This window comes from Lissotriton vulgaris, chromosome 6, assembly GCF_964263255.1.
Source record: "Lissotriton vulgaris chromosome 6, aLisVul1.2, whole genome shotgun sequence".
In the NCBI taxonomy this organism is placed as follows: Eukaryota; Metazoa; Chordata; class Amphibia; order Caudata; family Salamandridae; genus Lissotriton; species Lissotriton vulgaris.
The window spans coordinates 221,038,534-221,052,004 of record NC_141694.1 but is presented as its reverse complement, the minus strand read 5'-3'; positions in this window follow the sequence as shown (position 1 = coordinate 221,052,004).

The window sequence follows — 13,471 nt, the reverse complement described above, 5'->3', positions numbered from 1 at the left end:
CTAAGCTACCAAGTGGGTGAGCAGGGGTTATTTTAGAAGTGTATCCCCCTTACCCTGACTAGAAAGAAGAGTCCCTACTTGGACAAAGGTGCAAACCATTGCCAACTAGAGACCACAGGCATAACCACAGACCCAGCATTATTCCCTAACACAATGTTTTTGGTAGGGCTGCGGTCCCCCCTGGAGCGCTTTTGTGTCCTATGGGATATGTAGAAGTGCTGTACGGTTGGCTGCCGGCAGAGCTTTACTAAGTGTTTTTTGCCCCTTTTACACCCACTGCTGATAATCCCATCAGTGCAGGGCATCCCCAATCCCCCCCCCCCCCCCCCCCCCCCCATTTGCCGATGCTGTTAATCAGACCAAAATTACAGAATACAGCAGTTCTGGTTCAAAAGTCACACAGTGTTGCATGGAGGCTGATAAAAGAACAGCACTGTAGGAAAAGATCCATAATCTTTGTGGAGCACATGCGATAGGACACTGGCAGTGGTTATGTGCAATACATCTCGACCCAGACTTTACAAGACTAAGGAAGGACCATGGCATCAACTCTTTTCCCGAGTAGGCAGCTGATGACCCTTCTGGTCCTTCTTAATTCACTTCTTACCACTCCATAATATGAAAGACAGCAGAGGTTTTAGAACCACCTCTACCTTCAGTAAATGAAAACCAAGATTCTCACTGGAGTCCACCAACCAGCCACTAAAACGTCTGAGCCCCTTTTACCGTTCAGTGAGGCATTACCAAACCCGGTATTGACTGCCTTGGACAAGCAGACTACTTCTACTCAGCTGAAGAGAATTGTGGCCAAATGCTAAGATCTGCTGACAGCAATCCATTCTTACTATTGAGCCATCTGTCGCCAAACAATTTGGTAGTCCAGACCTCATGCTCATACAAATTATTCAATAGTGTATTTTGGGTATAAACTATAAAACACACAAGAATAAAACTATACAATAAGAACAAACTGGCCTATAAAGTTTTTTTAAAGCAATATGGCCAACATCAGTATGATACAAAACGAGTTAGTAGATTTTTTGTTAAAGAAATGTTGTCAACATCGTGATCTACTAAACTTGCGCCTAATAAGCTATGCAGTGAACAAGTAGTGTGATATGGCAAACACTATTGCTGTTGATGTTGAAGTTCTCAGTAATTCCAAGGCTAAAATCAGATTCCAGATGCCAGAGCTTATTGGTAGAAATAACATTTTCTTCTGTCATCTCCTGGAACATTTCTGTTTGATCCCGCAGGCAGGAAATATAAGAAGTTGCCCTGTCAGACTGGCTCTTAATATCTTTAAATTCGACTTGCCTTATGGGTCAATAAACACATACACTAAGGAAACTGACCCAATTATTAGCTCATTAACTTGCCTGATAATCTGCAGACACATTTTTCAGACCTGTTCAATTATGAGGAGGCAGCAGCTCAACAACTCATATATTCTGTCCCATGGCTCTTGGAGGCAAGATCCATGGACTCCTCTGTAGCCCTTTGTTGGCATGGTTACGCTCATCAGGAGCAGTGGAGGTAATGCCACAGAAATTTGGGACAGGATCTATTGCCTGTACTTCCTGGTCCCAAAGGATGATGATAGTCTGCATCCGGTCCTAGATCGCAGGTCTAGAATTTATTTCTGCACAACAAAAAGTTTAAGATGCTGTCTCTGGCTCAGGTTTTGTTGCCGCTAGATGCAGAAGACTAGATGATGTCTCTCAACTTGTAGAATGTATTTTCACATACTGATCCAGCAGTCTAAGTGATTTGTGGTAGGGTTAATTTTGCTCCCATTCAGTTTGACATCAGCTTCTTGAGTCTTCACAAAGGTGACTGCAGTGGCAACAGCTCATCTCAGGCATTCAGGGAGCCCAGTGTTCTCATACCTGGACATCTGGCTGCCCAAACCAAGTCTCCAGAGATGTTGTTGTGCCGGCCGTAGTTAATAGCATCTTTTTTGCTTAAACTGGCATTTTCAAGCACTGTGCCAAAATCTTACCCCGAGGCCTCACAGCACCTCCTTTTTGTAGGGATTGTTTGAACCTTCCTTACGCCACAGAGAATTCAGTGCTTCTAGTCCTGATGGCCTTAAACTTGTTATGTCTGCTGGCTTTGTGCATTCACGCACGCATGCCGCCTCTTGTGAGCTCTCCAGTAGTGCCTCTGCACTCATTGACTCCAACATGGGGAAGGGATCTTTCAAAAATCATTCTGATCTCCTAGGATGCTGCAGCATGTCTGACGTGTTGGGCAGTAGAGGAAAATGTTTCATGAGGGTTATCCTTCCACTGGCCATGGCTACAGTTGTTACAGATGCTTTACCTAAGGAGAAAATCTGCAGGAACTGCACATCCGATCCCTCTGGTCTTCAAAAAAGTTTCTGGGCCACTCTGTATGCACATGCATGTGTAGTGCGCACACATATAAAATTAGATGGTCTTGATCCGGCACACAGATGCTTACACAGCGGACCACGAAGTCGCATCGCTTTTCCATTCCTGCTAAGTAGAAGTTTGTATCATTTACAATGTTTTTCCTTCTTCCCCTATTTATTGGCAGAGTGATAAAATGTTGGTCCTGATGGATGCCTCCACACCAATTAAAGTGTATTAAACAGTTGAAACATTTTGATCCCTCTCTTATAATTGGGTTCAAGATTTCCTCTTTGGTTTTAATATTATTTTTATGGGGGAACAACAAATACATTTAGTACCACCAAGAGGTAGTTTTATCCGCACTTCCTCATCATTGCACTCTGTACGACCTCCCACACCCTTTGCCCACTTAGGCATTTTCCATCCATAGATCTTTTCTTCTGCTGGGAGTCGTAGCCCATACCACAGACTTCCGAGTGCCATGTAAGGAGGAACCCTATGATGAAGCATGCCACCTAGGGTAGGTGAGGGTTGTCGTCTTAAACTATTATATTTAAAATGATAGACGAAATATTGTTTCCGAAGTGGACATAGTCTTGCCACCTAGGCGATAGACTACAGGTACTCTGAGCTTGGAGACATGTAAGTCAACACTTTTGTAGTTATCAAAAGTATAAGAGTATACTTACCCATAGATTTACTCATGTATAAGTTTATCTTTGTGAAAATGCCCTACAATTTGTATCAAGTAATGTATTAAAAACAACATATGATAATGTAATAATAATTCTACAAAATTTGTTAAATAAAGTACTTTTAAAGTACAGAATACTAGGGGACCACAAACAAAAAGATATGAGAGGTATACAAAGCCATTTATGTTTCTAGAACCTCTGACAGGATTACTAGTTTTAACTATTTTTGGATCCGCAGCATCAAAAGTGGCCTAGCATGTGGTACTCATAAGTAGTCATCATTGGGGCTGCACACTCTGGTTGAAGTGGACCTGTTTAAATAGTATTGCATATATTATTTGTAAGGCGCAACTATCACTCCATGGGAGCATCCTGGCGCTATGCAGTCAGACATGATGCTCCGATGGAAGCTGCCACCAAATGCTGAAGGATTAAATAAGTGAAAGCCAAAGGGAGCCAGCGGCTCCAAAGATCCAGGTTTTCAAGGATTTCCTGTAGCAGAGTTCTGAGTGGATGTGGCGGAGGTGACAGGGGAATGTGTTACATGCTTTTACCAGAGTCTTTGTATAAACTGTATTCTGTAGCAATAATATTAAATATAAACTGCAACACTATTAATGGCATATGAATGCTACATTTACAGCAGACTGCCTGGGTTGTTACTCGCTGTCAGCCGTAAAAGGCCCTGTGTTTGCAATCATTCCCAAGATAAGACAAGTTTGCTTTCAATCTTTTCTTTGAAGGAAGAATTCGTAACCCCAGAAATGTTTTCTGTAATTAGCACAGTTTGAACCATTAATACACCAGCAGCGCAGAAAAATAATGAAACTCGTTCAGGAAGCTGGTACTTTGAAAGTAGGAAAAAGAAAGGGCAGTCACAAAAAACACACAAGTTATTGCGCATAGTGTTGAATCTTTTGTCCCGCATCCTTCCCTAAAGGAGCTAAGCACGTTCTTTTGTTGTTGTTTTGTATTATATAGCACAAAATCAGAGCACTTTACAGGAGCATCAGTTGCATTACAGACGGATACATTCATATTGTTAGGCAGTGGAGAGATTAGCATCCCTGCCGAGACTCTAACCCGGTTCCTCATCTTTGAGGTCGACCGCAATAGCCATTAGGCCGCATCTGTAAGACTCACAGCTCCCCCAGTTCCTTACTATTACATCAATATGAGACACCTGATAGTCTCAGCCGGAGTTAGACATTTCTCCAACTGCAACTTGAAAGAAAATCAATGTCCGTCTATCTGTGAAAAAGAATAGACTGCGCCCTCGCAGGCTACCCTCATCCTCATTGGCAGGTAATAGAAGCAATGACACCTATAATGTATGTAAATGTAAATGTATATGCATTTATATAGCACACTACTTACCCGGAGGGTCCCAAGGCGCTTCGACCGCTGCGAAACCCTTCCTGGCTTCCCTGAGAGATGGTCCCTTAATGGGTATCTCCAGGGTGAGACCAGGCATCCCCGGCGGTCTGGTGGGGCCGTTAGTGAAGATGAGGCAAGCTAATGCCCAGAGTTGCCGAGTGTGATCGCTGATCAGAGTGGGCACCGAGGCGAGAGAATTATCAAGTCCGCTGACCCTGGTCCAGAAACCTGCCGCGCCGAGAATCGAACCCTGGTCCCGGGCCGTCCTCTGCTCTCGGGTCTGCCGCCTCTAACCAGTGAGCCACACTACTAGTATTCACTTCTCTTTTGATGGCAAGTACAACCCCCTCTTGTGCTCCTGCATTTTGGGTATAGATTTGGAAAGAGGACTCCTTGACTGCCATAATCCTAGCCTTGACTGGCTGATGTTTCTAAAAGCATGGGTCGCAACGCAGGCAATTTCAGCACTACCTTGACAGTTCCACCAGTCTCCTTCCAACCCCCGATGCACTTTCCAGTCAGTCTGTAAAAATGAATAGCAAGAAAGATGTCCCACCTATTTTGTTTACCACAGAGCAGACCTAGCAGATTATCATTCTAAGACTATAGAGGTTCATCTTTGCCTCACAGCTGGTAGTACCGCTTCACAGGTTGTCCTGCAATTCCAACTTCAATTCAACTCTCCTAACGAGCTGGATGTCACAAAGATTAAGCTTGTCTACGCTCTGAGAGAAAACAGTCCATACCCTCACATTATCTTCCAGAGAGCTCCATGGACACTCTGTTGGACCCTCTACCGCCCCTCAATTAGCTTCACAACTGCCAAAATGTTTGCTTTTTAGCGTTGCAGATGGAGTTAAGTGCTTACATAATCATCCCTCATCAGCCAGCTAGCTTGAATCCAGTGCCACAGTGAGTCAGGCTAATGAGGGTTGATAGTGAAATCAGCGGTCAGGGTTTTTTAGAAGAGTTCAGATATTTGGGGCGCTCTGCCTAAATTTCTACGTAACAGTGTGTGGTATGAGTAAGTCAGAGGTAGTGCGTGAAGAGCAGACGGAGAACACCCTTAACCGTCCAATGAAGTCAGAGACTTGGTGACAATTATACAGCTGTGCTCTCGCAACTACTTAAGAATATCAACATTCAGTACAATGACAATTGAAAAACAATAATGTAGAAGCAGATTCTTTGGTGTGTTTCTTGTCACTGCAAAATGACGATTTAATATGTCCAGACTTGAAGCACAGTCACAGTAAGCCGATACGTGTTTCGTCGTGTACGGGTGAGTCAACACGACTCTTCAGGGCTTTATATTCAACTCAGAGAAAATGAGTTGAGGATAGTCTGGTGCTCGAATTGACAATATATAGACTAGTGGAAAGTATCCTAACCACTAGTTTCTGTCTATTCTTGTATAGACAATGGTGAGACTGTATGTTCTATTGGTTAGGAACACATAAGTGATTTCACTGCTATTTTTTATCCACTGGATAGGTCAAGTTATTCCAAGAGTAAGCTTGATAAGGGTAAATGGATAACCGTACCGGGAGGGGAACCATTCGATTGGACACAAAAGAAAACGGGTACGTTTCTTCCTACGCGATGCGCGATGGTGCGGTATCCCTCCTCTTGAGTTTCCCGGTCGCCGTTTTCCGTGAGCGGATCACGGCGACCGGGAAACTCAAGAGGAGTTTCACCATTGTCTATACAAGAATAGACAGAAACTAGTGGTTAGGATACTTTCCACTAGTCTATATATTGTCAATTCGAGCACCAGACTATCCTCAACTCATTTTCTCTGAGTTGAATATAAAGCCCTGAAGAGTCGTGTTGACTCACCCGTACACGACGAAACACGTGTCGGCTTACTGCGACTGTGCTTCAAGTCTGGACATATTAAATCGTCATTTTGCAGTGACAAGAAACACACCAAAGAATCTGCTTCTACATTATTGTTTTTCAATTGTCATTGTACTGAATGTTGATATTCTTAAGTAGTTGCGAGAGCACAGCTGTATAATGAGGGTTGATACCCCAAAACCGTTCCCAAAATGCTTGTTTCTGGTCCAAGGAGGGCCTGGAATTTTCCGATAGGGAACAGGGTCAAGAGTTATTTGCATATGGCTGGGTCTAAACTGGAATGGCGTGGTGCACAAGAAAATGATGGATTTAACCCAGATCTGTGACTCGGGGTGAATATTTGATGCCAACCTTCTGTTCATCACCTGTTTTCTTTTACTTTTAAAATCTGTATTTTTGAAATTGTAATGAGAAGTTCAAATTTACCAGTTAAAAGGATTTACTATTACAATTCTGTATGTACTAAACATGACAGCTGGACCTCCATCCAATTGAGAGTTACAGATTATTAAATGTAACAAGGAATCCCCTATGTTAACCCATGGGATGGGTAGGCCTCACAGTAGTGAAAAATTAATTTGGGAATTTTTCACTGCCACGAAATCTAAAACTTAAAAGTACATGTCCTACCTTTTAATTGCACAGCACCCTGCCCTATGGGCTACCTAGGACCTATTTTAGGGGCGATTTCTATGTATTAAAAGGGGAGGGAGTTTAGGGCGTGGCAAGGGGTTTTAAATGCCAAGTTGACATGGCATTGTACCTAGCACACACAGGCTCTTCCGATGAAGGCCTGAGACATGTTTTAAGGGCTACATAAGTGGGTGGCACAATTAGTGCTGCAGTCCCACTGATAGCATTTAATTTACAAGCCCTAGGCACATGTAGTGTACTGTACTAGGGATTTACAGGTAAATTAAATATGCCAATTCTAGATAATGCAATCAAACCATGTTTAGGGGAGAGAGCACCGGCACTTTGGGCACTGGTCAGCAGTGGTAACATGCACAGAGTCCTAAGGCCAACAAAAACGAGATCAGCAAAAATGGAGGCAAGCAGGCAAAAATGTTTGGTGGAAGACCACCCTAAGGCTGACCGGTCTAACAGCTGGGAATACTGAATATTGACAGGACAGAATATCGTTACAAAAATATGGGGGCAAAATATAGAAAGGAAGGTAAGGATTTACTATTCTTAACTCCACATCTACGTACCTTGAAGATATATACATCACCATGGAATTTATATGTGACGTTAGATATGGAAAATTTATAGAAATATACCTTTCAATATTTTGGCCCTCCTATTGTTATAACAATATGCTATTCTATTAATATTCGATATTCCCAGCATACACCCAGATTAAAGAAACTTGTGCATGTTGTTTTATGATTATTTTCTTTGATAGTCTCATATTCGGTTTTCATAATGTACTCTCTGGGCCAGATGTAGGTAGGCCGTTACCGATCGGTAACGGCCGAAAATACCGATTTTGGGCCCTTACCGATCGGTATACAGCCATCGAGATGTAGGGCAAAGAAAAAAGTCAAAATCGGAGCGAAAACCGATTCGGAATGAGTACCGAATGGAAAAGAATCCGATACGTACATACCGAAAATCGGATATGTAACGAATCGGTAACACACCGAATCGGATGCAAACACCGAATCGGTCCATGTACCGAATCGGTAGTGACACCGTTTCGGAAAATAACCGATTCGGTCCATGTACCGAATCGGTAGTGACACCGATTCGGAAATTATCCGAATCGGTCCATGTACCGATTCGGTACTGACACCGAATCGGAAATTATCCGATTCGGTCCATGTACCGAATCGGTAGACACACCGAATCGGAATAAAGCCGATTCGGTCCATGTACCAAATCGGTAGATACACCGATTCGGACATGAGCCGAATCGGAGAACCTACCGAATCGTTTGAATCACCGATCGGGAAATTCCCCGATTCGGACAGATGGGGAGATGTAGGGAGGCACAGAAACACCGATTTCGGCTCAAAATCGGTAGAATTCACTCGGTATTTACCATGGATTACAATCAGGTGGTAACCAACTCCAACCCATAAAAACAGCCCCAAAATGCATTGCAACTTGCAGGATGGCAGCTTTTTATGTCATTGCGAGGCGGCTACGGCTACAGTAGGAAGGACAGACGGAATGGCAAAGAAATGAACAGGTCTACAGACATAGGATAACCCTGTTCATGCTCACAGAGGCAGAGATCCTACAGAGATACAGGCTGGACTCTGACACCATTCTTGAGCTCATCAGGGACCTCAAACCATTGTTGGACCACCACACCCCAAGGGCACACGCCATCCCAGCACACGTCCAGGTGCTATGCAGCCTACACCTGCTTGCGTCTGGCAGCTATCAAAGTGGAGTTGCAGCGGCAGGAGGGGTGACCCAGAGCAGCCTGTCAAGGTTCTTCCACACATTCCTTGACGCCATGATACACAGGATGGACCAATACATCTCTTTCCCTGCAACCCACGCAGAACTGCTACAAACTAAAGCTGACTTCTACCAGATGGCACAATTTCCCCAAATCATTGGCTGCATAGATGGCACGCACATTCCGATTTGCCCACCAGCGGACACAGAATACATATACCGCAATCGGAAGTCTACGCACACCATCAACGTGCAGGTGATCTGCAATGCGAAGTGCACCATCACAGACCTGGTAGCAAAATTCCCAGGGAGTACCCACGGCTCCTATATTTTCCAACAGAGCGGCATCTATGCACGGCTGATGGCTGGCGAATTTGGTGAAGGATACCTCCTAGGTGAGACACATCATCAGACCCCCATAACACAAAGTAGCTAGGTGTAATACATGTATGCATGTGTGTAATGTTACCCCTTTCCCTTCCAGGCGACAGTGCATATGCCCTCCGCTCATTCATACTCACCCCCTACCTCAACCCCTCCACACCCAGCCAAAGGAGGTATAACCGGGCCCACAAAAGCACAAGGAATGTCGTCGAACGGACCTTTGGCATCTGGAAAAGTAGATTCAGATGCCTGCACAAGAGTGGAGGTGCAAGGCAGTATACCCCCATCACCTGCTGCAAGATCATAGCTGTATGTGCAATGTTACACAACCTTGCGGTGAAGAAGGGCACTGAGGTGGAGTTGTCTGACTACGAGGACCATGACGACGAAGCTGTGCCACTAACACAGCCAGCTGGGGTGTCTACGCCAAGTGATGGCAGATACAGACGTGAGGAGATTACAGAAAACTATTTCTGAGTGAGTACAGATGCACAGACAGGTAAATGGTTGTGGTGAAAAGCAAATTTTAATACTGTTGCAACACAGTTACTGCACTGATGTGCAACAAAAAAAAGGTGTAATAGCTAAGAAAACAAAAGTCTAAGGTCCAGGTTGCCTCACCCGCCCTTGCAAGCCTATTTCTTTGAGCGCTTGGCAGCCCCACTGGGGTGTCCCTCACCCCCTTCAGAATGTCCAGCGGCATCTGCGGAGCGCCTGGTGCTCCTGCGTGGCTCTGACGCAGCGCTGGCCGGGCTGCTGCGGTTGCTGCTGTCCCCAGCATCCCCCAGGTCCAGGGCAGGAATGGATTTGCGGCAGTGTTTGAGATAATCATGGCCTCCATTGCTGTAGTGATGCGGGCCATTCCCCTTGTTATCTCGGCGGTACTTTGGGTGAGACTTGACTCCATGTTGGCACCGCGCTGACAGAGTTGTGCCGTTGCAGCAGCAAGGCGGCTTATGGAGCGGTTTTGCACCCGGGCATCCCGCCTGCGCGACAGCTCATGCTCCTCTAGTCTGCCACATAACTGGGTAATGGCAGTGGTTAGCCTGCCTAGACCTGCTGCTACCTCCTTGTTGGTATCTACGAAGGCCTTGAATCCTTTCACCATTTCCCCCATCTGCAGGTTGTGCTGCAGGAGGGTGGCGTTGGCAGGCCATGATGGACTTCGCCTGCTGCCTTTGGATTTTCACCATATTCCCTTCAAGGCCCAGGAAGACACTGCCCTCCGGTGCTGGCGCTGCAGTGCTGGGAATGGCACGGCGCCGGGTACTGCTGCTGCCGGCCTGCTGAGTGGGCTGGGGTGCCACTGGTGGGGGTGTGGTGCTGGCCGGGGCCTGAGCCCCTGCTCCCAGGACAGGGTGTACTGGAGCCACAGCCATAATCGTGGCAGGAGCTGGTGTAGGTGGATGGAGGTCCCTTGTCGGGGAGTTGTCTGGGGAGAACAGCAAGGGGGGTGTGCTCGGCATTTGTGGGGAGTGAAGTAAATCATAGTCAATTGCCAGGTCTCCCTCAATACCCAGCCCTATGGTGTTTTCCTCCTCCTCCTCGGCAGCCTGACTCGTGCTCGGCCCTGCGAGTGCACTGGTAGATGGTGCTGCTGCCTCTGTTGTCAGTGGTTCTCCGCCTGATGGTGCCCCTAGGTACAAAGAAGGATTTGTAAATTGAGTGCCGATGTATTACAGTCAGTACAATTAAAGCATTCCACATGTCCTTGCATCTCCTTAGAATGTGTTCCACTGTTTCCTGTCTTGTGATTCTGCACTGCCATATTTTGCTAACTTCTGCTGACTACATGTACCATGATGCTTGTCTCTTGTATGTTGGTTACAGTACTGTGCTGGGGTTTGGCTGTGCATTGTGTCTAATGGGGAGGTGTCTGGTAGGGTGTGTCATGATGCGCATGCTTCTTACCTGTAGCTGTAGCTCTGGCTGAGCTGTCCAGGGTCCCAATTCCGGTCACGCTCTCCCTCTCAATGGTGCTGGAGACCAGTTCCTCCAGCTCGGTGAGGGGTGGCGCCGGGTTCCTGCCTCCACCTGTGACTCCAGCTTGCCTCTGGATCTCAGCCATCTTACGTTTGGTGAGGCTGCGGATATCATAGAAGCGCTTCTTCAGCTCATCAAGGGACCTGGGGGTGACACCTACAGCATTGACCTTTTGGGCGATTTCACTCCAGAGCCTCCTCTTGGTGCTGTCTGGCACATTGAGGGTCAGCTTCCCGAATAGCTGCCTGTGCACCCTCACCACCTCCTCAACCAACACCTGCAGCTCGATGCTGCTGAACTTTGGCTTCCTCTTCTGGCTGGACTTCTGGCTCTCACTAGGGTTTGCCATCTTGATCTGAACAGTTCTCTACCTCCTACTCCCACTGGTGCTAACTGTGAGTGTTCAGCTCAGGCTGGCTCTCCAGAAAGTTCTTAATTAGCTGCACCTGCCAGGGTTGCCACTCCCTGTTTGGGTGGGGGAGGGGGGATCCACCTCATTGGCTGAATCGGCTTTTACCGAATCGGATTTTACCGATTCGGTTTCTTCAATGCATTCCTATGGGCTTTTTGCCCATGGGTGTGTTTTCATACCTCCGATTCGGTAATTGCCGAATCGGATTTTACCGACTCGGCTATTTCCGAATCGGTGGTAGCCGATTCGGCTATTTCCGATTCGGTGGTAGCCGATTCGGTACTTTCCGATTCGGTCCGTGCCGAATCAGTACGTAGCGATTCACATTACCGATGCCGACCGATTCGGTATTATTTCGCTGTTTGTTTGCTACATCTCGTTTTCCGATTTCAGAATACCGATTCGGCCCGCCTCGGTATTTTGAATTCGGAAAATCCCTTTTACCTACATCGGGCCCCTGGTTCCTTGACCAAGCTAAAAAAAAGTGAGATTCTTAAACTAACTGTTATTAACTTAGAAATGCACTTCTAAACAGAGTTTGTCAAGACTTAACAAGCACGTTAGACATCATGAATAGAACACCCCCCCATCTCCCCCACAAAGACCTACCAGCAGAATATACATTCTAAAACACACATCTCACCAGATGGAACAACCCATATTCCTACAAGTGAAAAAGGCCAAATGGTGTAAAAATGCATTTTCCACACAAGCGACAGCACTACGAGGCCAATGGTAGAAGTCTGCTCTTTGTCAATAAAAGAAAGGTATACCCACTTTGTTTGCCAAAGTCGCTGGGTAAAATATTCAAGGAAGCTGCTATATGCAGTCTGCTTTACGCACAGTTCTCAGATTGTTAGCGCTAAGCAGGATGCATTATGCTCCTTCCAAGTAGGTGCACTCTGTTCCCTAGCTCCCTCTCTAGGATGCTCCCTGCTCTCTCCAGGTAGTCCAGTGATACTTCTCATAAAGGTGCGGTGTGCTCCCTATCTCTTGGTAAATCACTCCTTGCTCATACTTGCCAACCTTCTATGACAAAAAAGAGGTAGGATAATTCAGGTTTAAAATATGCTAATTTGCATGAATATGACATCACAGGAAATTACATCACACAACTTTTAACTGGGCCATGACATCACAGGTAATGCCCCCACTTGACATGTGACCTAGATCAGATCTATAAAAAAACAAGCATTGGCATAGCCAATAGGTCTCGCCTGTGGGACATTGCGTTTAGCCAGAACTTTTAACTATGTTGTAGAGCATTGTGGCTGCTGTGCATCATGTTAAAAAGTTATGATAAAAAGTGTTAACCATTTTTGTTACCTTTATACAAACCAAGACAGCATTATATACAACTGAACAACCTGATTAAGAAAAGGTTTTAACATAAAAAATGTCTTCTAGTTGTTTTGTACTTGCACTGCTGGCAACTTCTTCCTGCCTGTTCTTATGCTTGTTTGTCATAACTATTTTTGTTATGGGGAGCAGGACATAAATAACGGGTGAGTGGAGGTTGGAAAACAGTAATTTAATTAGAACACGAGCAGTGGACGGACACTAGGGGAAAATCAACAGATACCAGATTACGAGGGCAGACTGGCATGATGCTTAGGTGATATTTAGGTGATGCTTAGGTGATGCGCTAATGCAAAATGGTGGTGGTGAGTGATGTTTGTGCTCAGGGGTGCCACTATATGGTGTGGAATGGGGAGGTACGATGTGCATTGTGGAGTTGAAATATGTTGTTTGGTGTGTAATTATGTGGTGTGTATTGGAAATGTGTGGAGTTTAATTGTGAGCCCTGGAACTGTGGTGTTGAGTGAAATTATGCATAGTGAAATTGTGTCATGGTGTGGAGTGCATTTATGTTGATTGGTGGTATGTGGCGTGTATTTATTTTGCATTGAGTACAGTGCAATTATGTGGTGTGTTATTATATGGCACTGAGTGGTATTTGTGGAATG